Source organism: Sarcophilus harrisii, chromosome 6 (genome assembly GCF_902635505.1).
Source record: "Sarcophilus harrisii chromosome 6, mSarHar1.11, whole genome shotgun sequence".
NCBI classification, from domain to species: domain Eukaryota; kingdom Metazoa; phylum Chordata; class Mammalia; order Dasyuromorphia; family Dasyuridae; genus Sarcophilus; species Sarcophilus harrisii.
Genome location: NC_045431.1, coordinates 95,783,450 through 95,810,621, shown reverse-complemented (window position 1 = coordinate 95,810,621; position 27,172 = coordinate 95,783,450). Strand labels below are relative to the sequence as shown.

The following is a 27,172-nucleotide window of genomic DNA, read 5'->3' as shown; positions in this document are numbered from 1 at the left end:
TAGGTGCTATTATGATCCCCATTTGACAGGTGAGGAAAGTGAGCCTAAAAAGATCATGTTACTTACCCAAAGGTAGTTATGTAGGTATATGTCTAGGGAAATAAATATGAGTTCTGGCTCTCAATCCAAAAATATCTCCCCCATGATAACTGCATTACATCATTCAATTCACTACAATAAACATTTATTCACCCTCAACTATGCAGCCAGAATTATGCTAAGCCCTGAATCACACTAATAATATTGTACTTCTATCAAAAAAAGGACTTTTATGGCAGTAAGTAACTTTACAGCTGAAAAAATTGGTCGCTTCCTATTCTTGATCTATGATTCTATGATCAATGAATTTTCTTTCCAGTTTTCTAAATATGATTCTGCCTAGGTTCTTCCTCTTAATCAATTGTGGTTCCAGTTTATGGGTCAATTGATATACATTTCATGTCTTTTATTATTGCTGATGAAATTTATGAAATAATAGTCTGTGTTTTTGATTTCTACATGTTTTAGAGCCAGAGTACAAACTAGATTAATTTCTTGCCCATTATTTAGCTCAGCATTTATGCTTGAGTGAGCCACCATTACATTGCTCATTTATGGCTATTTAAAACTTCTCCTCATGTATTTCTAGTCATTTTTAGAATTGTGTAAGCAGTTGTTCTCATGTTTTGGAATGGAAATGAGGACTTATGTGCCACTTTTTTTTAGCAGACCATTCAAGTTTAATAGCCAAAATACTAGGTTGGTGTCTTATAGGAGGACACTGTTAACAAGTCCCAAGCAACCTAATTGCTGAAAAAGATTTTTAGGTGCTTTTAAACTGGAGTGTAACAACACAGGAAATTGTGACAATATAACATTACTAGAACTCTTGACAGCCTAGAAAGAAATTTGACATCGTGCTGCCCTGGTGAGATTGATTGTTGTATTGGTGTCTCTGACAGATCAGTTTACCTCTCAGCACAGTACAAAGAGACAGGCCTGCAGAATGTCAGACATTTCAAGAACTAAGAAAAATGGAACTGACTTGCAGCTAAAGTTAGGAAGAGTTATACATTTTCTAAATTTGGTATCTATGGAACATTCCAGTTGTGTTTGCATTTCATAGAACTACAGAATCACATAAGGTTAGAGTTGGAAATGACTTCCGTAGTCCTTCTTGTCAACTGCATTATTTTACAAATGAAATGACTGAAGCTCTGACAGGTAAAGAATTGCCTGAGGTCAGGATACTAAGTAAGGCAGCCAGGATTTGAATTCAGTTCTTCTAATTTGAAGGGAAGGGTTTTGTTTTATCTTTGTTGACTTAACCACATACTTGGAAGTTTTCACTTATTCTTCTTAAATATTTGCTCTGTAATTGATAGATATCTTTTCACTGAAATATTAATATTTTACTAAGCAAAAGAAATTAATTTATTTTTTGAGTCCTTTTAAAATATAATATTTATTTCTATAATATTTTCCCAATTTTACCCAGATTTATTCATTGTAGCAATTTAAAAAAAGTTTTAAAAAACCCAACAAAATGGGCAAAACTAATCAACTAGGTCTAACAGTATCTGCAATGTGTTCACTATCCTTATTATACTGCCCCTGTAAATGCATTTTCTTCTTTCCTTCAGGGTCTACTTTTATCATTGTAATTATATAAAGTTCAGTTTCAGGATGTTTTTGTTGTTGTTGTTGATCTTGATTGATGGTGGTACTTTTTTCATTTATGCTATTAGAATATCATCTTTATTTCTATAATGTTTTTCCAGGAATCTATCCATGTAACAATTTTAAAATAAATAAGTAAATGAAAAGCTGCAAAGTGGCTTTGCCACTCAACATATCAACTAAGTCTAATAGTATCTGCAATGTGTTCAATATGCATGTTATTCTTCCTTTGTAAATAAGGGAGGAGAATGCATTTTCCTCTTTCCTTTAGAGTTAGTTTTGATGATTGTAATTATATAATCTTCAATATCATGATGTTTTTTGTAATTGTTGGTCTGGTGGTGGTAGCTTTTTCATTTATGTTACTCTTGTCATTGTATGTAATATTTTCCTGTTTCTGCTCACTTCAGTTTGTATCAATTTATACATTTTCCTGTCCTTCTTTGAATTCTTTATATTCATCATTTCTTACAGCATAAAAGTATTCTTTTACATTCATAAAACTATAGTTTGGTTAGGCATTGTTCAGTCAATATTGATTTTATTTGTAATTACTTGCTATAACAAAACATTTTGCTATGCAGGGACATTTCTTTTTATCTTTGAGTTTCTTGAGGTATGAGAGTCAAGATAGAATCTTTGAGTAAAATCATTTGGTTTGGGCATTTTAATTACTTTTTTTTAGCATAACATTTATTTCTTTGTAGAATTTTCATGCTGCAGTGTTAACAGTGACTATTATTTTCCTCCAACTGACTATTCATATTTTTGATAATGTTTTTGGATGGGAGGTGAAAACTCAAAATTATGATTTGTCATTTTCTTAGTGAGGGTTGTTTCTTCCCTTCGGCTCTTCAGTTAATGTATATGGACCAATTCTGGGAGATAGGCAAAGTGTTGGCACATATTCAGTGGTATATATTGTTTGAGATATATTCAGGATGAAGGCCTGGAGAGACTTACATGAACTGATGCTGAGTGAAATGAGCAGGACCAGGAGATCATTATATACTTCAACAACAATACTATATGATGACCAGTTCTGATGGACCAGGCCATCCTCAGCAATGAGATCAACCAAATCATTTCCAACGGAGCAGTAATGAACTGAACCAGCTATGCCCAGAAAAAGAACTCTGGGAGATGACTAAAACCATTACATTGAATTCCCAATCCCTATATTTATGCACACCTGCATGTTTGATTTCCTTCATAAGCTAATTGTACAATATTTCAGAGTCTGATTCTTTTTCTACAGCAAAATAAAGTTTTGGTCAGGTATACTTATTGTGTATCTAATTTATATTTTAATATATTTAACATCTACTGGTCATCCTGCCATGTAGGGAGAGGGTGGGGGGTAAGAGGTGAAAAATTGGAACAAGAGGTTTGGCAATTGTTAATGCTGTAAAGTTACCCATGCATATATCCTGTAAATAAAAGGCTATTAAATAAAAAAATAAATAAAAAATCATAACAACAACAACAACAACAACAACAAAAAAAGAGATATATTCAGGATGCACAATCAGGAAGACATGGTTTTATACATGATTTATACATTTTGGGGAGAATTGTAGGCATCTTTGAAAACTCATGCTTAAAATAATAATTAACTTTGCTTAACTCTGATAGTTTTTATCACCCAAATATATTACATTGTGGTTTTTTTAAACATGTTTTATTTTCTCAGTAGACCATAAGTTCCTTGAGAACATTCATTTTTTTTTTGCTTCTTGTCTCAGCTAGCAAATTAAATCTCTCTATCTCTGTCTCTCTTTTTCTTTTCTCTTCCTATATATATATGTATTACATATACGCACATATATATTCATATATATATATAGGAGTATATATATATATATATATATATATATATATATATATGGTTTAGTAACAGGTAAACTTTCTATAATGTATAAAAGGATGTAAACATTTCATATCTGCTATATCTTTTGAATCCTTCATCAATCTGAATCAATGGATGAATGATTTTTGTGTTCTTCTCTACTTAGTGAAGACACAGTTGCAGTGTCAAAAGTTTGCTTGTAAATTTTGTTCCTTCAAGAGTTGAGCAAATTGACTTGTCTACAAGATGCTAGGGGGGAAAAGCTGGTTGAAGAGTTAAACATTCAGTCAATAAACGATTTACTTTGTTGACATGTTGACAAACAACCAATTTAACCAATTCTCCATCCCATCTCTCCCTTCCACCCTGAATTGACTGACTATCCTAGTGTCATAGGCTTTCCTTAGAGATCATTACTCTTTGATTTCTGAGAAATTAAAACTATCCAGAGAGTTGGTAGTTTTATGCCAACACATGTTTCTCTTCTGCTTTGTTTTGTTCTTTAAGCTGCTGTGATCTCAAATTGGAAAAAGATCAATACCCAGAGGAAAAAGTCAGATGCAAATGTTGATTTGCAGGGAAAAAAACCCACTGATTATGGTGATTAAATAATCTTCCTTTGAATTTCTTATATCACTCTTTGGGAAATGTATTCTTTCTTTATGTTATGCTGATATCTATTCTCAATCCAATCCTTTCCATTTTCTTCTCTATGTTCACAATTCAATCATATATTTACAGTTCTTTAGAATTGGAAAGGACCTCCAGAGCCACTGAAATACAACCCATATTTAAAGAAGATTTCTACCTACATCATATATAGCAACTTTTTGTTATAAGACTTCTAAGGAAGTGGGACCAGCAGTTTTTCAAGGCACGTGAAACTAATAACTGAGATTTGATTTCCTTTTCCTTTTAGCCTTTAAACCCAATTCTACTCTATATTTACACAGAACAATTCTTTGTCATTATATGATAATGTAAAATGCTTCAAATATTTGAGGACTGACTGAAATTCTCTTCCATGTTTTTCCCCAAAATGTAAACTTAAACCCTAATAATTTTTCAAGCTAATGTCTTCATTCCCTTCTCCCTTTAGTACTGAAATCTTGAAAGGCTATTCTACACGTATTGCTTCTACTTTATCATTATCATGCACCTCTTAAGTGTTTTCAATTTTTCTTCTGTACCTTTCCATCTAATGAAAATCTTATAAATATCAGCAATGTATACCTTTAGTCACTGAATCTAATATCTTTCCTCAATTCTCTGACTCATACCTCTGATGGCCATTAAGACTTCTATGACATTGAACTCTTCCAAGTCTTTCATTAACTCTTTAGCTGCTTCATCCTGTTACCTCTCTTGCTTAAGTCTGACCTTGCTCAGTCTTCACTTCTTCTGTACCTTCTGTCTTGGAAAACTTGTTTTATCCTATGGTTTCAACCACATATATGAGAATGACTCATAAAAGAACTATGGAATTCTGAAATCTGAAGCATAGTATATTCCCATCTGGTGAGATGGACATAATTTTGATGAGAAAAGAGATAGTGTATGTTTCCAATAGTTTTCTGTTTTTGTATGAGTTAGAGAGTCCCAAAAGGGTTTATTCATCAATTGAAGTCTCAAACTATTTAGCTAATAAATTCAGTGAAGAGACAATTTCTATTTAGGATCAAGCCAAAAGTAGATTTTTTCAAAAGTTACTATTTTCTAAATTGTCTCTAGCTCTACAATGTAGTCAAAATTATATTTTATAATGCAATATCTTCAAAATTCGCATCTTCAGTCTAAACCACTAACCGAAATTTTTGATCCTTTATTTCCAATTACCCACTGAATTCTTTTACATTGCTATCTCATCAGCACTTCAAACAAAAGGGAGTTCTTGGTTTCACCTGAAATTTTTTAAAAAGTCTTAAGAAGTGGAGCTATCAAAATTGGAGTAGTCTGCTTTAGAGAAGCATTTGCTATTAGTGGAATTTTCTTTTTTTTTGGCAATAAAGTATTTTTTAATAATTATAACTTTTTTATTGACAGAAACTATACCTGGGTAATTTTTTACAAAATTATCCCTTGTACTCACTTTTGTTCCAACTTTTCCCCTCTCTTCCTCCACCCCCTCCCCTAGATGGCAAGCAGTCCTATATATGTTAAATATGTCACAGTATTTCCTAGATAGAATATATGTGTGTGGAACCAAAAGTTCTCTTGTTGCACAGGAAGAATTGGATTCAGAAGGTAAAAATAACCTGGGAAGAAAAACAAAAATGCAAACAGTTTACATTCATTTCACATAGTTCTTTCTTTAGGTATAGCTGCTTCTGTCCATCATTGATCAATTGAAACTGAATTAGATCTTCTCTTTGTTGAAGGAAGTCCACTTCCTAAAGAATACATCCTCATACAGTATTGTTGTTGAAGTATATAATGATTTCCTGGTTCTGCTCATTTCACTTAGCATTAGTTCATGTAAGTCTCTCCAAGCCTCTCTGTATTCATCCTGCTGGTCATTTCTTACAGAACAATAATATTCCATAACATTCATATTATTGTGGAATTTTCAATCAACAAACAATTAGTCCCTGACTTCAAGGAACATATCCTACTATTGAGGAAAACAGCATGTATTCACACACACACACACAACAACAACAACAACAACAACAACAACAAAATATGTGCAACTTAAGTTTGGATGTTCACCAGAATGATGCTACTGAAAATGCTAGATGATTCTGAGACAGGAGTTAGTTATACTACCTTACCATTTATTCCAAGTCAAATCAAATTAGGCTTTTGTGTCTAAAATTTAATTCCTTCCCCCAAATTTTCAACTCTCTTGCCTTTTGTATTTCATTTCACTTACAAGCATCATCTTACTCATTATTACCTATACTATCTGCTGTCATATTTGACTTTTCTTCTACAATATGCTATGTGGTCTCAATATCTTGTGAAATTCTGTGTTTACATTTCTGTTTCTATTCACTTTTCTTCATTCCCATTGTCTCATTGCCTGTCATTCATTGCATATCATTTGGATTATTGTAGTAATAAACTCCTCTTTCTATTTCTATTTCCCCTTACCTTATCAAGCCAATGTCACACATACACACACACTCACACATACACACACACAAAGCAAAGAGATACAAAATGACACAATACAATTCATAGAATTTTATAATTCATATTGGAAGGGATCTTAAAGATAATCTAGTTCAACCACTTCATTTTGAAGATGACACAGAGAGTATAAGAACCTTTCCAAAAGTCAGGAAATTAGTAATAGAAATGTAATTTTAATTTTAATTCAGGTGGTCTGAACCCAAATTCATATAATTTCCATCATATCTTGGCGTACATTATATATAATAGTCATGAGTATGACATTTGAAAAAGTACATAGCATAGTCACTCAAGGTGCTCATACCATAAAACTGTGCATTTATTTATTTTTTTCTTTCTTCTATCATTGTTTTCCTCTTGGTGCATATAGCTGAGAATCATGGTTCATTGGAATAAGTCCAGAATGGAGGCAATGAAATCCATGGTACTAAACTCACAGAGCTGTTGTAAGAATAACATGAAAAGGTGAAAATAGTGTACCTTTCCAGGGTTAGTGATGACAACACTAAAATGTGTCCTATTCTTTTTGCTCATACATCTGTCACCCTATTTCAAGCCCTTATTATCTTTCTTCTGAATAACTGCAATAACCTTTTAATTCTTCTCCTTGGTTTCGTTGTACTCTAACATTTCTGATGAATTTTCCATATAGCTATCAAAATAAACATCACAAAACACCCACCTGACCATGTCATCCCCTTGCTGAAATAATTTTCAGTCGTTTCCTGTTATCTCTAAATTTTAAAGCTCCTTAAATCCTCTGACTTACATCATAATCTGGTTCTATCCTACCTTTTTGTGTTTATATCACAATATTTTCTTTTGTTCATATTGTGTTCTGGACATATTGGCTTACTTTCTGTTTGCAGAACATCCCCATTTCCATCTCCCACTCCTACAGGACTATTTCCCATGTCTAGAATGCATTCTTACACAGCTGCCTCTCAAAATCTTTAGTTTCTTTCAATAAGCAGCTACTGTGTCATTTATTCTATGAAGCTTTTACAAATTCATTTAGATTATCATTGCTGTTTTAGGTTTCACATCATTTTATTCATTTATCTATCTTCCTTCTTCTTCCCTCTTTCCCTCCCTCCCATTCTCCTTCCTCTTTCCCTCCCTCCCATTCTCCTTCCTCTTTCCTCCCTCCTATTCTCTTTCCTTCCCTCTCTCCCTCCCTTCCTTCCTTCCCTCTCTCTCTCCCTTCCCTTCTTCCCTCTCTCCCTCCCTTTCTTCCTTCCTTCTCTCCCTCCCTTCCTTCCTTCCCTCTCTCCCTCCCTTCCTTCCTTCCCTCTCTCCCTTCCTTCCTTCCTTCCCTTTCTCCCTTCCTTCCTTCCTTCCCACCTTCCCTCCGTTCCTTCCTTCCTTCCTTTCCTTCCTTCCTTCCTTCCTTCCTTTCCTCCCTCCCTCCCTCTGTTCCTTCCTTCTTTCCTTCCCTCCCTCCCTTCCTCCCTTCCTTCCTTCTTTCCTTCCTTCCTTCCTTTCCTTCCTTTCTTCCCTGTGGAGAATAAAAATCATTGGTGAATTACTATATAATAGTGACATTCACAGTCATTGCATTTGCAGCTGAGTGAATTTGACTTACAACACAAGAAGATCCCCTTAATCAGATCCATGGTTGCGCGCACACGCGCACACACACACACACACACACACACACAATTAACTATGTAATAAATGTTGGAAAAACCAAGTGGATGAAAACTTCATGTTAACCAGATTGTGATGACGTTTGGATGTTGGATAAATAAATCATTCTATTAGTTCATCAGCACACATATCTTGGGTAGACACAGCAGATGGACTATAGAATGGGCCCAGTAATGAATAACTGAGTGGAATGCACAAGTAGAATTGGTCAGGAGAGTCAATAAATCTAAACTGTTCCTAGCAATTGAAGGCTATAATTTTAAAACCAGTTTTTCTAATCCTATGTGGCTGTAAAATATAAAACTTCAATTGTAGAGGAATCAAAATTGCCAGTGACCCAAAGGGCAATGGTGAAACAGATGCAGTGGGGTGGTCAGGAAAAGGGAGATATAGATTAAACTTACCACTACAAGTGGCTTTCATGTAAAGTGATATAGAAGAATTCATTAAAATCAAGTATGGAAACAAGTAAGCTAATCATGGAACTGAAATAATGACTCATCTTTATGTAGCTACTGAACTAGACAATTTACTTATTTCAACCTTGCATTAGATTCATCTATTGAGAGGTAATATAAAGTGGTTTGTGGTTTTTTATAAAAATAGCTTTTTTTTTTCAAAATATATGACAAGATAGTTTTCAATATTCACCCTTGCAAAACCTTGTACTTTGAATTTTTTCTGCCTCCCTTCCTCCAATCCCTCCCCTAGGTAGCAAATAATTCAATATATATTAAACATGTGCAATTCTTCTATATAATTATGCTGCATAAGGAAAACCAGTTCTAAAAGGGGAAAATAAGAAAGAAAACAAAAAGCAAGCAAACAACAGGGAAAAGGATGAACATACTATGTTGTAATTCATATTCAGTTGTCACAGTCCTTTTTCTGGGTGCAGATGGCTTTCTCCATCACGAGTCTATTGGAACTGGCCTGAATCACTTCATTGTTGAAAAGAGCCATGTCCATCAGAATTGATCATCGCATAATCTCGTGGATACTATATACAGTGTTCTCTTGGTTCTATTCACTTCATAGCATCAGTTTATCTAAGTCTCTCTAGGCTTCTCTGAAATTTTCATGCCGATTTTTTTCTTATAGAACAGTAACATTCCATAACATTCATATACCATAACTTTTTCAGCCATTCTCCAACTGATGGACATCCACTTAGTTTCCAGTTCCTTGCTACTACAAAAAGTCCTGCTATGAACATTATTGCACATATGGGTGCTTTTTCCTTTTTATGATCTGTTTGGGATACAAGCCCAATAGAGACACTGCTGGATCAAAGGGTGTGCAGTTTGATAGCTCTTTGGACATATTTGTAAATTGTTCTTCAGAATAGTTGGATCATTTCACAATTCCACCAACAGTGCATCAATGCCCTAATTTTCCCATATCTCCTCTAACATTTCTCAATTATCTTTAACTAATCTGAGAGGTGTGTAGCAGTATCTCAGAGTTGTCTTAATTTGCATTTCTCTGATCAATAGTGATGTAGAGCTTTTTTTCATAACTAGAAATGTTTTAATTTCTTGACCTGAAAATTGCCTGTTCCTATCTTTTGACCATTTATCATTTGGAGAATAGCTTGCAATCTTATAAATTTGAGTCACTTCTTAATATATTTTAGAAATGAAGTCTTTATAAGAAGCCTTGGGTATAAATTCCCCTCTCTCCCCCAGTTTTCTGCTTCCCTTCCAACCTTGTCTACATTGTTTTTGTTTATACAAAAACTATTTAACTTCATATAATCATAAATTATCCATTTTGTATTTTATAATGTACTCCAATTCTTCTTTGGCCACAAATTCCTTCTTTCTCCACAGATCTGAGAGGTAGATTATCCTTTGTTCTTCTAATTTGTCTATAATACCACTTTTTATGTCTAAATGATGAATCCATTTCCATCTTATGTTGGTATAAGGTATTGGGTCAATGCAGAGTTTTTGCCACACTTTTCCAATTTTCCCAGGCATTTCTGTCAAATAGTGACTTCTTGGCATCTGTTGAGCTAAGTAGGCAACGGAGTAGAAAAGAAGAAAAATGTAGTAGTAGCTCAACCCAGAGTTGGAAATGTCAAAATAATGGTTGTGGGGGTCATTTCTCTACAGTCTGTCTCCAGTGGCCACAGCTTTAGCCCACGAACACTCATTTTCTCCTGATCATATGCATGCCCATACCTTGTAGTGATCCAAGGCTTCTTCACTTTCAAAATGGTAGAAATATCAAGTGCACTGAAATGTATTTTGCCCACGAGTAGTTTTACTCTTGTCCTCTGCTTTGGGGAGTGATTTCTTCCACTGTTCTTGTACCCCAGTCCATGAGTGAATAATGAAAAGACATTTATTAATAACTGCTGTGTGTTAAGCCCTATACTAAGTTATGGGGATACAAAGGAAAATGTGAGATAGACCTTATTCTCAAGTAGTATTGTTTGAAAAGGAAAAGACAAAATATATAGGGGATTGGTTAACATGCAAAGGAGTTTTAGTTCCAATATATAACAGTGGTTGTTAAAGGAGAAATAGAGTCATCAGTTGTGAAGCAATGACAGTATTTAGTTAATGCTATTTCCAGAATAAGAGAATATATTGTATGCATCAATTATTAGCTTCAGCACAGTTTCTATTCAAGATTGCAATACTTATTGTAGTATTATCTGAACATTGAAACTAAGATAAATTCTGTCATATTATCAACATTAGGGCTATCTGAAACTGTAGTCAGTATGACATGGGAAAATCAGAATTCTTTACTATTTTCCCCCTCAAAGGAAAAAAAAATACACTAATCTATTTAACCCTCAAGCTCCACCAAGAGGCAATTTATGGTTGACATGCAAAAAGGCTATATCAAATTCTGTCTACAAACACTTCATTTGAGTTGAATGAATCCCTGGAGAGAGCTGTATCAGGATTTGACAGGAGGATTTGGCTTTGAATGTGTGTGCAAATGCTTGCGAACATGATTTAGTTCTATTCCTCTTTGTTTTCTAGGGACTCTTGTATGCCAAAAAACAGGGAGGAAGAGGGAGAAGATAAATGGTTGATTTGCTTTCAGTATTAGATTCAATTTATTTCTCCATAGAATTGTATGAAAATCTTTGGAACGCAGTGTGAAAAGCCAGCTTTGATAAGACATGATGTTCATTATACTGAGTCAGGGAGAGATGGTGGAAGATTGCTAGAGCAGTATGGAAGCGTATAATGCTTGATTTATTTGATATGTTGTACTTTTTCTGATGTTTTAGGAGGGAAATTTAGCCTTCTGAAGTAGGAGACTCTTGGCTTCAGCCACCTTTAAATTTCTTTAAAAGTACTGTATTTAATTATAAGTACCCTGTGAACATTAGGAAAGCTTAAATTTGATTGCATTCCAAGTTAGGATTATTGGTTAAGAGAGTATATAAAAAGTGTGTAGGTTTTTTCAACATTTTTTTTCTTTCTGATTCAAGATAATGAGACTAATGCTTTTTAGGCAATGGTCTTGATCAGTTACATAACTTTATTCAAATTTACTCTTTCATAGAATGCAGTACCTATGGAGTGTCTGAATCTATGATGTTCTCATCATAAGAAATATCTGGTACCAAAGTAGATAGTATCTCTCCTATGACTTACTAGATAAGACCAAGGAATGACTTTAAACACAGACAAAGAGAGGTTAGGGGACTTGCTGAGAGTAAAAGAGTTAGGGCCAGAGGTAGCATTTAAACTCAGGTTTAGATAAATTGAAACTAAGGACAATTCACTATCTAGTCTGCCTTCATATTTGAAAAAATTAACTAATAGTCTCCTTTAACTTTTCCTAATCATCAGTTATTTTTCTTTTTGTTGGTTCTTGGGAAATGAGAGATGTATTTTTCTTTACTGTATTTATTGAGATTCTTTTTAACACTTGTTTCACAAGCAGGTTTCTAGGACACATATTGTTATATTATAATGTTATTTTTGAAGTTCAAAATTTATGGCTTTCTCTATAGATCATAATTCATTTTGCATGCTCAGTGTTTTATTTTTCGATGATTTATTGATGTTATCAGCTCAGTTCATCTCTCTTTAAAGAGCATTCTTTGCATAGGCAATGGGTTCCTTCCTTGTTTTAAAATGGGTCTTTTTAAAGAGTTTCATGGTCATAGTAATATAAATTCTGACTTCATTACTTAAAAGAACTATAAATTCATGAATTCAAATAAGCATTTACTAAACTTTTACATTCAAGACACTCTTAGGTATTGGCACAACAACAGAGACAAAACAAGAAAATTATTCTTGACTTTGATGAAAGATATCTCTATATTGATTAGATAATACTCTTCTCCATAGGACCTTCTATTTAGAAAGTGCTAAAATAGAGGGCAGCTAGGTAGTGCAGTGGATAGGGCACCAGCCCTGAAGTCAGTAAAACCTGAGTTTAAATCTGGCCTCAGACATTTAACACTTCCTATCTATGTGACCCTGGGCAAGTCACTTACCCCAATTGCCTCAGCAAAAAATAACAACTAAGAAAGTGCTAAAATAAAACTTCAGGCAAAGTTTAGTGTTGACCTTCCCATTTCCAAAGTAGGCTAAAGGACTCTTGAGAAAAGAATATCATGAGGGCAGCCATCCTCTTCTTAAGTTGTACACAAGGTCATTCATAACAGGGACAGTATCTTTGTAGAAGAATATTTATGAGTTGGGGTAAAATTATGTGAGATAACAGAGCACAAAAGATTTGGTACTTACAGTTATGGAAGTCATTGTTCTCATCATTCTTTCAACTATTTAAATGCCTATTATGGGGATTCAAATGATTCTACCTATCATAAAAGAGATAACCCAGGTTTTGAACCAATGACACTTTATTAAAGGATCTATGGTCCCCTCCAATGAAATGGATCTCAGATCTTCCTCATGATCTGAAATACTTCCTCTTTCCAATGTCCTATTTTTTAGGGCTATATGTGCAAACATTGAAGAACAACTTTACCAAATACAGAATAATTCTGTCAATTGACATATGATGCATAAGATAAAATAAGCAAAATATTATGTAAAAAGGGTCACAAGTTGGGTGAAGTAAGGAAGATTTCCACACAAAGTGGATAGGCTTCTCCTTCAGGTTAAGCAGGAGGAAATGGTACAAGCTATCGCAGTCAGTGATCTAAGTGCTTATAAGACAGTCACCTATTCCTACTGGGTGAGAGATTAGTTCAGAGGTACAAAAATATACTTGAGTCACCTCTGCCATACTGGACTTGGTCACCATGACAAGGAAAAAGAAGTGTGGAGGGCCTCCAATTACCTTCCTATGATTAAGCAAATGAACTTAAAATCTGCTGTTCATGGCTTTAGGGCCTAATATCAATATGGTTTTATCAAATTGATTAATACTGATTGGAATAGAATAGGGATCCAAATCAATTATTTCTCACACTATACCATGGTTTCTATGTTCATAACTTGGATCCATCACCATATGTTTATAAGAAAATTGAGCTTCATTTATTTACTCATTCATTCATATTCCACAATTGTTACTTGAGTAATTACTATGTACAATGCACTGAGTACTATGCACAGTATCAGGCATGTTGGAGAAAAGGAAGGTAGACAAAAAGCATCATTTTCCCTTAGGGAATTTAAAATTTCGTAATGGGGTTTAAGACAAATAAATCCATTTAAATAGTGTGTATTGGGCTAAATAGTAAATGACATTAAATTAACAAGAACCTGAAATGGCAAAATGGATAATTAGAAAGAGGACAGCCTACATTCTACAAAATACAGTTTTATCTGAGATGCCTATTCAGTTCCTATTTTCTTTTGTAACTTGTCTGCTTCCGGGGAGGGACCCTAGGAAGATTTTGATAGGTTTCTTTTACTTTGTGCAACTAAAGATATTACTTTTTCCCTTTAGAGTTGTCTTGTCTGTAGCAAGCAGTGATTGCCTGAAAAATCTCCCTGAACCACATGAATAAATATACTTCCATTGCTGACTGAAATAGGCCATTCAAAGGGATAAATAATACAGGTATAGAAGACATATTCAAAAAAGGACATCTTTATAGTAGAACTTTCAGAACAACATCAAGAACAAACCCTATTACTGATTTTAGTTCCACAAAAACATTTTGATTCATTTTACATTAGAAATATTAATGCCGAGAGTATTCTTTTAAAAACAGTCCCTACAGACTTATGGTCCAAAGTAAATATTTAAAGGAGAAGAATGTTCAAAGTAAAATGGAACAATTGCAAGTTGAAAGATTTCATTTATATGAAATTATGATCTTTATTATGACTACTAAACATTAAAAATTCAGACTTTTGCATATATTATGTACAGTTTCCTTCCCTATTTCTTTTTTGTGTATCACTACTATTTTATTTTTTATCTTTAATTTAGCATTTTGAATTCCAAATTCTATCCCTCCCTACTTCCCTTCTACTCTTCCTGGGATAGTAAATAATTAGATATGTTGATATGTTATACTTTTGCAATTATGTAAGAATATTTACATGTTATTCATTTTGTACAAGGAGATTCAAAAAATTGTATGCTTTGATATATATGTATATATATGTACATATACATATATATATATATCCAGTCAATATTAATTCTTTTTCTGAAGGTGGATAGTATGCTTCCTCAGTCATACATATTGTTTTAGGTCATTGTATTACTGAGAATAGCAAAGTCATTCACAATTCTTCATCAAAAATATTGCTGTTACTTTGTACAATATTCTGTTTCTGTTCACTTCACTATGCATCGGTTTATGTTAGTCTTTCCAGATTTTTCTGAATTCATCCTCCTTGTTATTTATTGTATCACAAAAATATATTCCATTATAATCACATACTACAGCTTGTTTAACCATTCTCCAGTTGTTTTGCATCCCTTTTATTTCCAATTCTTAGCCATTACTAAAAGAGCTGCTATAAGTATTTTTGTATAAGTGGTTCCTTTTCCCTTTAAAAATGTTTTTGAAATGTGGATATAGTAGTGGTATTCCCTTATTAAAAAGTATATACAGTTTTAAGCTCTTTGAGGATTGTTCAAAATGGCTCTCCAGAATGGTTGGATCAATTCACAACTTCAACAATAATGCATTAGCATTTCAGTTTTCTCATTACCTCTCTAACATCTGACATTTTCCCTTTGTGTCATATTAACCTTTCTGATAGGTATGAAGTGGTGTCTCAGACCTGATTAATGGTGATTTAGAATATTTTTTATATGACTAAAGATAGCTTTTTTTTTTGAGGGGGGGAATTCTGTCCATTGATAGGCTTCAACCATTTATCAGTTATGGAATGACTTTTATTTTTATACATTTGGTTCTGTTCCTTATATATTTAAGAAACAAGGCCTTTAGCAGACATACTTGTTGCAAATGTTTCTTTCCTCAGTTTTCTAATTTCTTTAAAATTTTACATTGTTTTTATTTATGCAAAAAATTAAAAATATACAATCAAAATCATGTATTTTATGTAACTTTTTATGTCTTAAATCCTTCCCTCATCCATAAATATGATAGATAAACGATTCCATGCTCTCTAAATTTGCTTACAACATCACCTTTTATGTGTAATTATGCATACATTTTGACCTTATCTTTAGATATGGTGTGAGATGTTGGTTTGTACCTATTTTTGGCAATACTGTTTTTAACTTTTCTGAACAGTTTTTCTCATATAAAATTTTTTGTTCAAAAAGTTTTAATCTTTATCTATGCATCAGATTACTATGGTCATTAACTATAATGTAATTTGCACCTAGTCTGTTCCACAGATTTTTCCACTCTATTTCTTAGCCAGGGCCAGATTGTTTTGATAACTTCTTTATAAAATAGTTTGACATTTGATACAACTAGACCATTTTCTTTCACCTTTTTTCCATTGAGTCTCCCTCCGGATATTCTTGAGCTTCTTGTTCTTATAGATGAATTGTTATTTTTTCAAACTCTACACATTGATTTTTGATAGTTTGATATGACATTGGATAAATAGATTAATTTAGGTAGAATTGTCATTTTTATTATATTTACCCAATTCCCTGATCTGATTTTTTTTCTATTTTGTTGATGTGTAAGCAATTAGAGAAAGACAATTTGCCCTAAGTATTGCTTTGATTGCATCCCTCAAATTTTGACATGTCTCACTGTTGTCATTTTCTTTAATGAAAATGATTGTTTTCTATAATTTGTTCTTTGACCAACTTGTTTTTTAGAATTAGACTATTTAATTTCCAATACATTTTAAAATGTTTTTTATTGTCCATAGTTGAATTTTTTTTATGATCTAAAAAGAATGTCGGTTGTAAAATTTTTAATCTTCTAATATGAATCCAATTTTTGTATAGCTGCCATGTCCTGCTGAGAAAAAAAAAGGCATATTCCATTCTATTCCCATTCATTTTTTCAGAGATTTGTCATATTTAACTTTTCCCAAATTTTATTCACTCCCTTAAATTCTTTCTTGTTTTTATTTTTGGGTGAGATTTATCAAATTCTGAGAGTGGAAAACTGATGTGCCTCACTAGTATAGTTTTATTACCTATTTCTTCCTGCAACTCTTTCAAATTCCTCCTCAAAAATTTAGATGCTATACCATTTGGTGCTATGTTTAGTTAATATTGATGTAACTTCATTACCTATGATCTCTTTCAACCAGATTTAGTTTCTTTATCTCTTTTAGTTAGATCTGTTTTTGCTTTTGTTCTAAGATCATAATTGCTACCTCTGTTTTCTTTATTTCAATTGAAGCAAAATAGATTTGTTCCAGCCCCTTATATATGTTTCTTGTAAACAACAAATTGAAAGATTCTTGTTTTTAATCCATTTAGCTTTTCTTTTCCATTTTATGAGTGAGTTCATCATATTCACATTTATAATTATGAAAACTAACTTTTTTATTTCATGCTATTTTTAACTTATCTTCTCTTTCTTAGCTCTCACACTTTCTTTCCTCATGAGTGTTTTGCTTCTCATCATCACTTTATTCAGTATACCCTGCTCTCTATCAGAACTTTGGATACAGTGGCCTTTTTAAATCAAGGTCTTTAACAATCTTAGTCCAATCATCTTGATATATATTTTCTTCCTGGATCAAGATGGCTCTGGAAGAGAAAGTGAGGCTGGTGACTCTGCAAGCCATCCTTTACTTAAATCCAATTCACTTGCATATCATGCTATCACTCCCCTGGTGTCATGGTCCTCTTCTAGAGTGAAGGATAAACAGCAATCTGCCTGTTATCAGTCTCTATCTCTCTCTGTCTCTTATCTCTGTCAGTCTGTCCGCCTGTCTCTCTCTAACTCTCTTTCTCCCCATTATGCTTCTAAGAAGCTAATTCTATAACCCTTTGGACTTCATTTAATCTCTTTGATACTATTTCTTATCTATATCAAGGAGAAAGTGTGTCAAATTCATAAGAATGTGGTTAGAATGCATGAAGTCATATATAGAAAGTGCTTTACCATATTTTGAGTATTACATAAATAAATATACATGTAAGGATATAAATATAAATATGTATTTATGTCCACTTATATCTAATGTATATGTGTGTATATCTATATCTATCTATCCATCTATCTATATATACACACATACACACACACACACACACACACACACATATATATATATTATATATATATATATATATATATATATATATATACACAATGAGAGAGAGAGAGAGGAAGAGGGAAAGGGAGCAGGAGAGAGGGGAAGAGAAGAGAAAAAGATGGGGAGGAAAAGAGAGAGAAAGAGAGACAGAGACAGAGAGAGACAGAGACAGAGACAGAGGGAGGGACAGAGAGAGAGAAAGAGAGAGAGGAGAGTGAGAATGAATGGAATTAGAAACAGAAACAGAGACACATTCAGAGACAGTCAGAGAGACAGAAACAGAGATGGAGTCAGAGGCAATGATGGAGACAAGAGATTGGTTCTCCCTATCTTGTCTAAGCTTTAAGTATACTGGCTACTTGTGAATCTGATATCCCTATAGTTCAGAAAGCTTTTGTCTGCTCTTTTGTTTGACCCAGGTTGGTTTATTCTTTCAGCAACTTGGTAATCCTCTGTTTTTAGGGACTCCACCATATTGGTTCTAGGATTAGCTTGGAAGCTAGATTGCCTGTAGCCTTACTGTAGCACAACATTCCCAAACTCAAGCAATCTCCCAGTAACAATGGTTACAGGGATGTACCACCACACCTAGTTTATAAATCACTTCTAAAATACATATGTTTGATATTGATGCATGATGTTTTCTGTGAATATTTAAAAACTTTTTAATGAATAAATTCTATTATTGTCAACTAAGACAAGTGAATATTAGTTGAAAATTTCATGTTTTAAAATGAGGTTGTAGCTGTTACTTATTTATAAAATGCTAATTGTATGAACAGTGTAAAGAAAAAGCAACACTGTTATTGTCTTTATAGTATTAAATATGTTTCAGTGGGATGGCTGTAAAATCAAAACTGGGGTCAAAGAATCATAGGTTTTAATCCTTGATGGTGTATTAGAGATGTAATCATATCATTGTTCTATAGATGAGGAAAGTAAGGAATTATCTTGGACAAATTCACATAGCTAGTGATGATCTAGGATTTTCAGATTGTACATAGTCTTCCTAAGGTCACTCCTTGTGTTTTGTCTCATGTCAGACTGTTTATAAAGAAAGGGAATAAAATACATTTTTACATTATTAGCCAGATTCAAAGATAGAAAACAATATTTCAGCACTTTTAACTTATTTTGTTATTCCATCAGAAATTTTCCACATGTTTTTTTTTTGCAATGTTAGCATTAAAAGGAGGAGAAGAAAGAGAAAAAGGAGGAAGAAAAGATAAAGAGGAAGAAAAGAAAAAGAAAAATACTTATTTATAGTGGATATATTTATGTTATTTAAAGAATAGAACATGTATATGAAGAACTGTGATAGTCTATAAATCATATTTTCTAATTTTGACTTCTTTGGGAATGTGGATTTATGTGCAAATAATAGTATGAACGTCTTAAAGTAAACTTTCAAAGGCATTTTATTTAGGTAATAGTTTTTATTAGGGAAATAGGGGTATTTGTTAGGGTGCCTGCTTATAGACTAATTAACAGGAAAGGTGATAAAAACTAAGAATGTTAATGAAATTTAAAGAACATTCTAAATTGGGATGTGTCGCAGGCATCACTGAAGATAGGCAGTTCTACAGCTGGCTTATAGGTTGCTGAAAATAGAAAAGAACCTATAGAGAGTCTTGGGATTTAACTTCTTTCAGTATTATCACTGTATTTGCTCTAACTGCTGCAGATTGACTTCATCATTAAATTAGAGCCTATCATTTTTTATTGCTCAATAATACATTTTTTCTTTTTTGCTTTTTCTCCCTAGGTTAAAGTAAATCCTACCTCAAATCTACTTTTTCACTATGTGTAGGACACCATGTGGAGAAATTCAGTTTATTTTCTTTGCTCTTGGTGTATGGGTATGTGCACTTGCATGCATGCATATGCACATGTATGTGCATATTTTATGTGTATAGATATATGTATGTATACATATACTTATCCACATGCATGCACACATATAGATAAATAGATATAGACTTAGACAGAAATTTGTGTACATGTTTTCTTAACCCCTGACAATACTATATAGTCCTTTAGGACATAAACTGTTCCTAATTCCTCTTTGTATTTCCAGTGAGTTATATAGTACATCAAATACAAAAAATATAGTACATCAAATATTTAATAAGGGTATTATAGTTAGTTCTATATTATTTCCTGAATGTTAGAATTTCCAATGTGGTGAATAAAATTCTAGTCTTAGAGTCAGGAAATCCTGGATTGTGACATCCTAAATAGGTCACTTAACTTTTTTGTGTTTCAGGAAGCAAATCTGGGATTTATTTATGAAGTAGATCAAATTTCCTCATAAATTCATGGTTCCATTGTCGATACCATTAGTCAACAAATATCTCTTTTTTTTTTAAAATAACTTTTTATTGACAGAACAAATATTTCTTAGGGATTTATTCTGTTCTTTGAAGGATAATAGACAGAAAATTGACTTCAGAATAAAGGAGATATATCTTCAAGTCCTGTCTCTGACACATATTGGATGTATGACTACTTGATTTTTCAATTCTAAGCAGCTCTCTATGACTGTAACTTGTAGTAGAAATACTAATCTGCATTGGTAGAAGAAATTCTTCAAGAGGAGTTCCATATGCCAATTAAACATAGGTCCATTCCCTATCATACTGTATAACAGCCCTGTACCTAAGCCCTAAGGATATAAAGAGAAAATGAAATAATTCCTGCTCTCAAATAACTTTTATTCCAGTGCTTGAGATTTGGACATATATAGCAAAAAACAGAAAGTGAGCTTAGGAAGAAGGGCAATGCAAAGATTGTTACATATAGAAAGTGACACTTGAGCAGGATTGTGAAAGAAACTAGCGATTCCAAGGTATGGAGGCGAGGGAGAAGAACATTCTGAACATGAAACTCAATGCTTGCTGACACAGAGTGGTAGGAGACTGCATAAAATGTCATTCATGACTTGAATTCTAGAAATGGAATAAAGGATAAAATTTATGAAATGTTTGAGTAGGAGAGCATGTGGGAGAGTCACAGTGTTTGAAGTGGCCCACAGCTCAGTATTGCCCTGGCAATGAGAATGACAGCAGTGGATAGAAGACTCCTTGGAAGTTATACAGGAGGACATGGACAGTAAGGGTAAGATAAAATTTCTGTGATTATAATACATGTAATCTACACATTAGAGCGTCCATGTTCCTTCCTGCTAAATTCTAATATGACAATTCATGAAACTATGACAGGGGAACAGATGTTTGTTATTATGTAGAAAATTGTAGTACAAGGTCAACAGCCTTTCCTGATCCTGGCTAAATTAGTTTTTAAAAATGCAAAAATATGTCAAAGGCTCAGTAAGAACATTAATGAGTTAATTTGTTTGATGCTTCAGAAGATGTTGGGCTATAAATTCATTGTTTCTTTTTTTCTTTTTTCCCCTTTCAGTCAGGCTGATAATCTCTAGTAAACTTGTGGCTTTGTGTATTGATGGTCAGTCTTGCCTATCATGATCAAAATAATGTGGCAAAGTTGTAAAATGACACCTTTCATTTGGCTTGAAGAAGTGGTATTGGTAGAGAAAATTAACTTGGAATGAAATTCATTTTGAAATAGAAAAATGAAACAAAGCAATCCAGATTATTATTTTGCAATTTTAAAGCAAGCATAGTATTTGAAATAATTAATAATTGGTTATTTTATTTTCACATAGAAAGGAAGCAAAGCTTAGAAAATAAAGAGCCAGGCTTTTGAAGCAATAAAACTTGGGTTCACTCCTTTTTTTGATACATACTGTCTTTATGGTCCTGGGTAAATTACTAAAGTTGTCCCAGATTGCAATTATACCTATAGATACAATGCTGAATTTGGAGTTAGAAAAATGTCAAACATCTCTGCCAAACCCCAACTTGCTGGGTATCTGGTCAAGTCATGGCTCTTTTCTCTCATCTGTAAACTAAGGATAGATGATAAAATACTTTACTTCACAGGACTGAAGCATGGATCAAATGATATAACCTGTGTAAAGTGCTTGATAAACTATCAAATGGTTAATAAATGGATAGCAAGTATTACTACTATTATTGGTAGAGAAATACAGATTCCTGTTATCAATGAAATCTAGATATTTTTATAGTTGTATGTCTATGGATTTGGAGACACACACAAGGATATTTATGAATATGTATATATGTTTACATAAATACCAAAAAAAAACCCTTTTTCCACTGTATGAAATTAAGAGTCACATATCATAGAGAATATCTTGGATGGTTTTTGAATGATCAATAAATGTCTTATTTTCTGGTGCTTTGACACAAATTCATACTGCAAGAACAATGCATTCATTTTAATGTATTAACATAATTCATGGAGCCATGGACAGTTTCATTAGTTTTTTTTTTTTTTCATCATGCATATATGTTCTCTTCTGTCAACATTACTTTTTAGGTAATAGACATTTAAACAAAAGAAAAAAATTTCATGGATTTATAATGTACATCTATTCTTAAATTTGGAAATGAAGTTCAATAATGCATATGTATTACTTGAGTGAATAATATTCAGTGGTGAACAAAGAAACTAGAAGCATTTTGTAACTGTCTTCTGGAAAATTGCTTAATGCAATCATATCTTTAGTTTTACACACTCAGCTTTTTATCTGCCTTCCTATGGTGGTTTTAAATGGATCATTGGATAAACTTAGCTATTGAGATATTTGATCTTGTAAATGCAGCAGGGATTTAGGGTTTAAGGACTTCTGCAGGAAAATCCCTTGGTATTACAGACAAAAATAACCTAGTAGTAAGGTCTTTTTCTAAGTTGAATCTAAGAAAGTGGAGTTTTCCAGCAGAATTTCCCTTATTGCAGTTTTTAAAGTGGTATCAAAATGTTTACTATAACATTCTTTAAGTGTCAACAATCAGCATTCATATCTACCTGTATATTGACTCACTCACGTGATTCGCCACCTCATCTTTAGAAATCAAGGAGGGGCGAAGTATTGCAGAAAACTGTATTTCTCTCAATATTTTTTTCTTTCTTGCTTTGAGACAGTGATTGCATTACCATTAGAGGCTTCTCTAAGTGAATAATATTTTGTTATTATCTAGACAGATAAAGCATTTGAAGAAAAGAAACCTCTGTAACTGTCTGGGATTAGGAAGGAGAGAACTTTCATCATTTCTTATTTCCAATTATCATTTCCTAGTCTTGTCTTTTGGAGTAGTCTTGGAATTGGTCTCCTTTTAACTTTTCTATCACTGGCACACAAGATTCTCTACCACCCACCCTTAGGCTAGGACCAGCAATAAACAGTGCTGTCAACTTTTTCTTTTGTTGAACTAAAGGGGTTTATGCCACAAATTTGAAGCATGAAAGAAAGGAAATCTGAAACAAAAATGCCACATTTCAGTTCATTTCAAGTCTCTTCATATATGGAGCAAAGACAGAGCAAACTTGCATGAAAACTTTTGTTCTAAACACCAAGGAACTGTTAGCTAAAGGAAGAAATTGGCTTAGGGATTTAGATTCCTGGTGACTTTCAATTGTCTGCTGCATTTGTTTTATGGAATTTTTATATATTATGATGACTATGGTGAGTCAGGTCTGTAGTTCATCTTCCTGTAGAGGCAGAGACTGATAGATTGCTTGAGTTTGGGATTTCTAAGCTATAGTAGAGATGAAGCCAATCTTGTGTCCATTCTATGAGGATATAGTATTTTACACTATTATGGTATATTGGAAGATTTAGTGGGGGGAGAGGTCCACCATAATGTCTAAAATGAATGTAATTTAGTCCAGGTCAAAAAAGGAGGAGATATGTTGGATTACTTGCTGCCTAGGAAAGGAGGGAGATGGAGTCAGAGGAATAAAAAATTGGATCATAAGGACTTTCAAGGGTGAATGTTGAAAACTATCTTTGCATGTGTTTTGAAAAGTGAAAAGTGATTATTATAAATAAATAGATAAAGCACTTGAAAAAACTAAGAAATTTAAAAAGATAAAAGAAAAGGAAAGCATAATAAATTTTCCATGGTCATCAATAGTACAATGAGACATATATGTTTCCACAACTCTTGTAACCTAGACTAAATAGGGACATCCAGTCTCAAAAATGTGTGTGTGTATGCATGTCATTTATATAAGTGTTCAAAGTCTTGTAAAGCTCTTTCTATATGCAACTTCATGGATTTTCATTTTTTTTTTTGAAAACTGGTACTTAATCTTCTTTATACACAGGAGGAAAAAGTTTTTGGATAGGGTAAATGACTTTCTCCCAATCAGTTTATAAAGTTAGCTTATGATAGAGATAAGGTTAAAAACTCAGCCCAATCCTGACTTTTTTTCCACACCATACCACATTAAAACTGGCATCAGTGCTTCAGGTGTTGAGGACCAAACTGTCCTAGAAAACTTGAATAAACCCAGGTCAAAGATGGAATAAGTCACAGTTTTCATAGTATTCAGGAGTTTCTACACTTTTTAGCCTTTGTGAGATTGAATTAGATGCTCTCTAAAGCATCTCAAAATTAGATGCTCTCTAAAGTTTCTATCTAATTCCACACACAATTATTCCTGCTTTTAGCTTTTTACTTTGACATGTGGCAGAATAAAGAAGTATTGGGAACTTATCTTGTCTTTGGGTCAAAGGATGGGACTGACTACTCTTTTGGTTCATTATTCTTATATTATTGACAGGGAAAATAGACTGTTTTTCTTCTTTGTAAAAATAGGTTTGAAAAGTACTAGGAAAATAAACTAGGTAATGGGACCAAATGTACAATGATTTGTAGAACTTCAATGGATAACTTGAGAAAAAAAATTGTAGACAAAGAATCAGTGTCATTAATCTATCTGGTAATGATATGATGTGTATGAGTTGGAATCTATGATAAGAAGGCCTGCGTTCAAATTCTAACTTCAATATATAGTGACAGCTGGATCTAAGTTACTTAATTTTGGTGCCTCCAGGAACTCTCTGTAACTTGAAAAACAGATGTTGAACTGAATTGGTAGAAAGCTTTTCTTTTTCTAAGATCAGTATGTCAGTGAAATGGATGGTCTATTATAAACAGCAACATACATAACTTTTCAAAAATAGTTTTGTAAGAAAAGTTTGGATATAATAATGTCATTTACCAGGTCCTTTCATAATATCATTAGGTTCTGAGTTATTTATACATAAAACAACCTTGATCTCCTTTTTTTTCCTTCTAAGTGAACTTCACAAACTGAAACTAAAAGTCTGAACAAATGAGGGAGATTAGAAATGTTTGTGTTTGCAAACCATTCAAAATAATCATCCTAGCTTCATGAAGGATATATCCCCATGTTATTCTATTTGACAAGGGAAAGAGATCATTTCTCCATAGGAAAAGAGGAAAGAGCTGGAGGAAAACAAACAAAAATATTTTCTTTCTTTTTCTCTTCTATAAGATGCAAATATATTTGAAATAAAAATGTTTTCCTAAAATTTCCCCTGAAACATTTTGGTTCATGGTATAATTTAATATGGAGATTTTCATGATTTTTGTGTTTGTTGTGATGTTGATAAAATATCACCAAAATTGATTTTACTTTCAAGTAAATCCTTTAGAGATTTATGCTAAATGTGCTCAAACATATAGACATAAACTTATTTAGGATTAAAAGTAAAGATCTGTTTCTTTATGTTCCAGTTCCAGATAGAAAATATTTAGAATTGGTGATGGGGTCAATCCTTTTCACTTTCTACATGTATGAATTCTAAAAAGGAAGAAAGAATAAAACATTGCTTTTTGCTTAACAAAACATTTGGAAGAATGAGGTGGTAGAGGGGTCTGTTTAAAGAAAGTGAAGGAGAAAATATAAATGGTTTAGATAAATATGCCTTATGGACAATTGCATTATATTAATATAGTTTAAAGAAATCTTAGATAATGATGCTTAAAGGAAAATATGGGAGTCCCTCAGTGCTTATATACAAGAAAAGAGGCAAAAGATCTAGACTAATGGTAGATTTGACTTTTAAAAATGTTTGGAACAGACCCCCAAGGATTTTTTAAAAGCAAGCCAAATTTTGCAGTGCATAAATATAATCATCTAATATGCTCAATAAAAATTCTTGAACACTATGGGGGAGAGAATTATCACAGATCTAATTAGATGCTTTTTAGAAGTTGTTCATTCATGATATTAAAATGGTTGTGCTACAAAAAAGAAATAAAATTAATGAAGATTCAAGAGAGATATTATTCTCTATTTTACTGGTATTTAAACTTATACCATTTTGAAGTGAAAAAAATCATGAATAAAGTGTCATTGAAAACAGGACAAAGAATCATCTAAACATGACGCCACTTGAACAGCTGATTCTTAGCAAAACTTACAGCCCTATTTTCATATTTATTTTGATATGCTTAGTATAGCAGTCTCTCTCTGTCTCTGTCTCTGTCTCTCTGTCTCTGTCTCTCTGTCTCTCTCTCTTTCTCTCTCTCTCTGTGTGTGTGTGTGTGTGTGTGTGTGTGTGTGCGTGTGTGTGTATTTGGTCAGTAGAAAACTTTAAAATTATCTTCAATAAAGCTATCAAGTAATTTCATAGTATTCAGCAGGGGATGGCATTTTCTTTCATGAAATAGAGAAATAGTCTTAGTAGTTAGCCTGACTGAGAAGAGAAGATGTCATATACTTTATTTATAATAAATTATTAGGATCATGATTTTAAAGAAAGAAGCATATCTTAATACATACCACACATAAACACACACATTTCAAATCCTCCCCCCCTTTTTTTTTGAGAAATGAGGAAAGTGACCAAATTGGTTTTAGTGTAATAACAGATAGGAAGTGAGGGTTGGCAATTGCGGGTACTCTGATTCTAGAACTATTTCTCTTTCCAATGTATGATGTTACCTTTTGATCTCTGCTCATACTATTTCAACCACATAAACTTTTCAACAATAGTGAACATGTTATCTTGAAAATGACAGATTGATAAAGTGATAGAGTGATAAAATGGAATTGGACCTCATTTCAATTTTCTTCTACCACCTAATCCCCAATTTTTGCCTACCAATAGTGAGCTAATAAGTGAATACTGAATCATGAAAATAAAAGGAATAGTTGTTTTCCTATTTGAAAAGTTTTTCTTGAAAAGTACTTGAAGTACTTTTCTTGTACTGTACTGTACTGTACTGTACTGTAAAGTACTGTAAAAGTACTTTACTTGAAAAGTAAAGATCAGGATTGAATATTGTCAATAAGAAAGTATGGCGGCTCAGAAAGAAAAGAAACCTTAACA

The 27,172-nt window shown here is 32.9% G+C and overlaps 1 protein-coding gene across 5 annotated transcripts in view; it reads left to right on the top strand.

The window, feature by feature from the left end:
- Window positions 1–27,172, top strand: part of SPOCK3 (SPARC (osteonectin), cwcv and kazal like domains proteoglycan 3) — a 653,697-nt gene that overhangs the window by 75,447 nt on the left and 551,078 nt on the right. For 2 of the 5 annotated variants that reach the window (XM_031941448.1, XM_031941449.1), the window contains exon 1: window positions 20,450–21,036. The exons of the other annotated variants lie outside the window; for them this stretch is intronic. The gene's annotated coding sequence lies outside the window, so the exon portion shown is untranslated. Of the gene's footprint in view, window positions 1–20,449; window positions 21,037–27,172 lie in introns of those variants that run through there. 5 annotated transcript variants of the gene reach the window in all.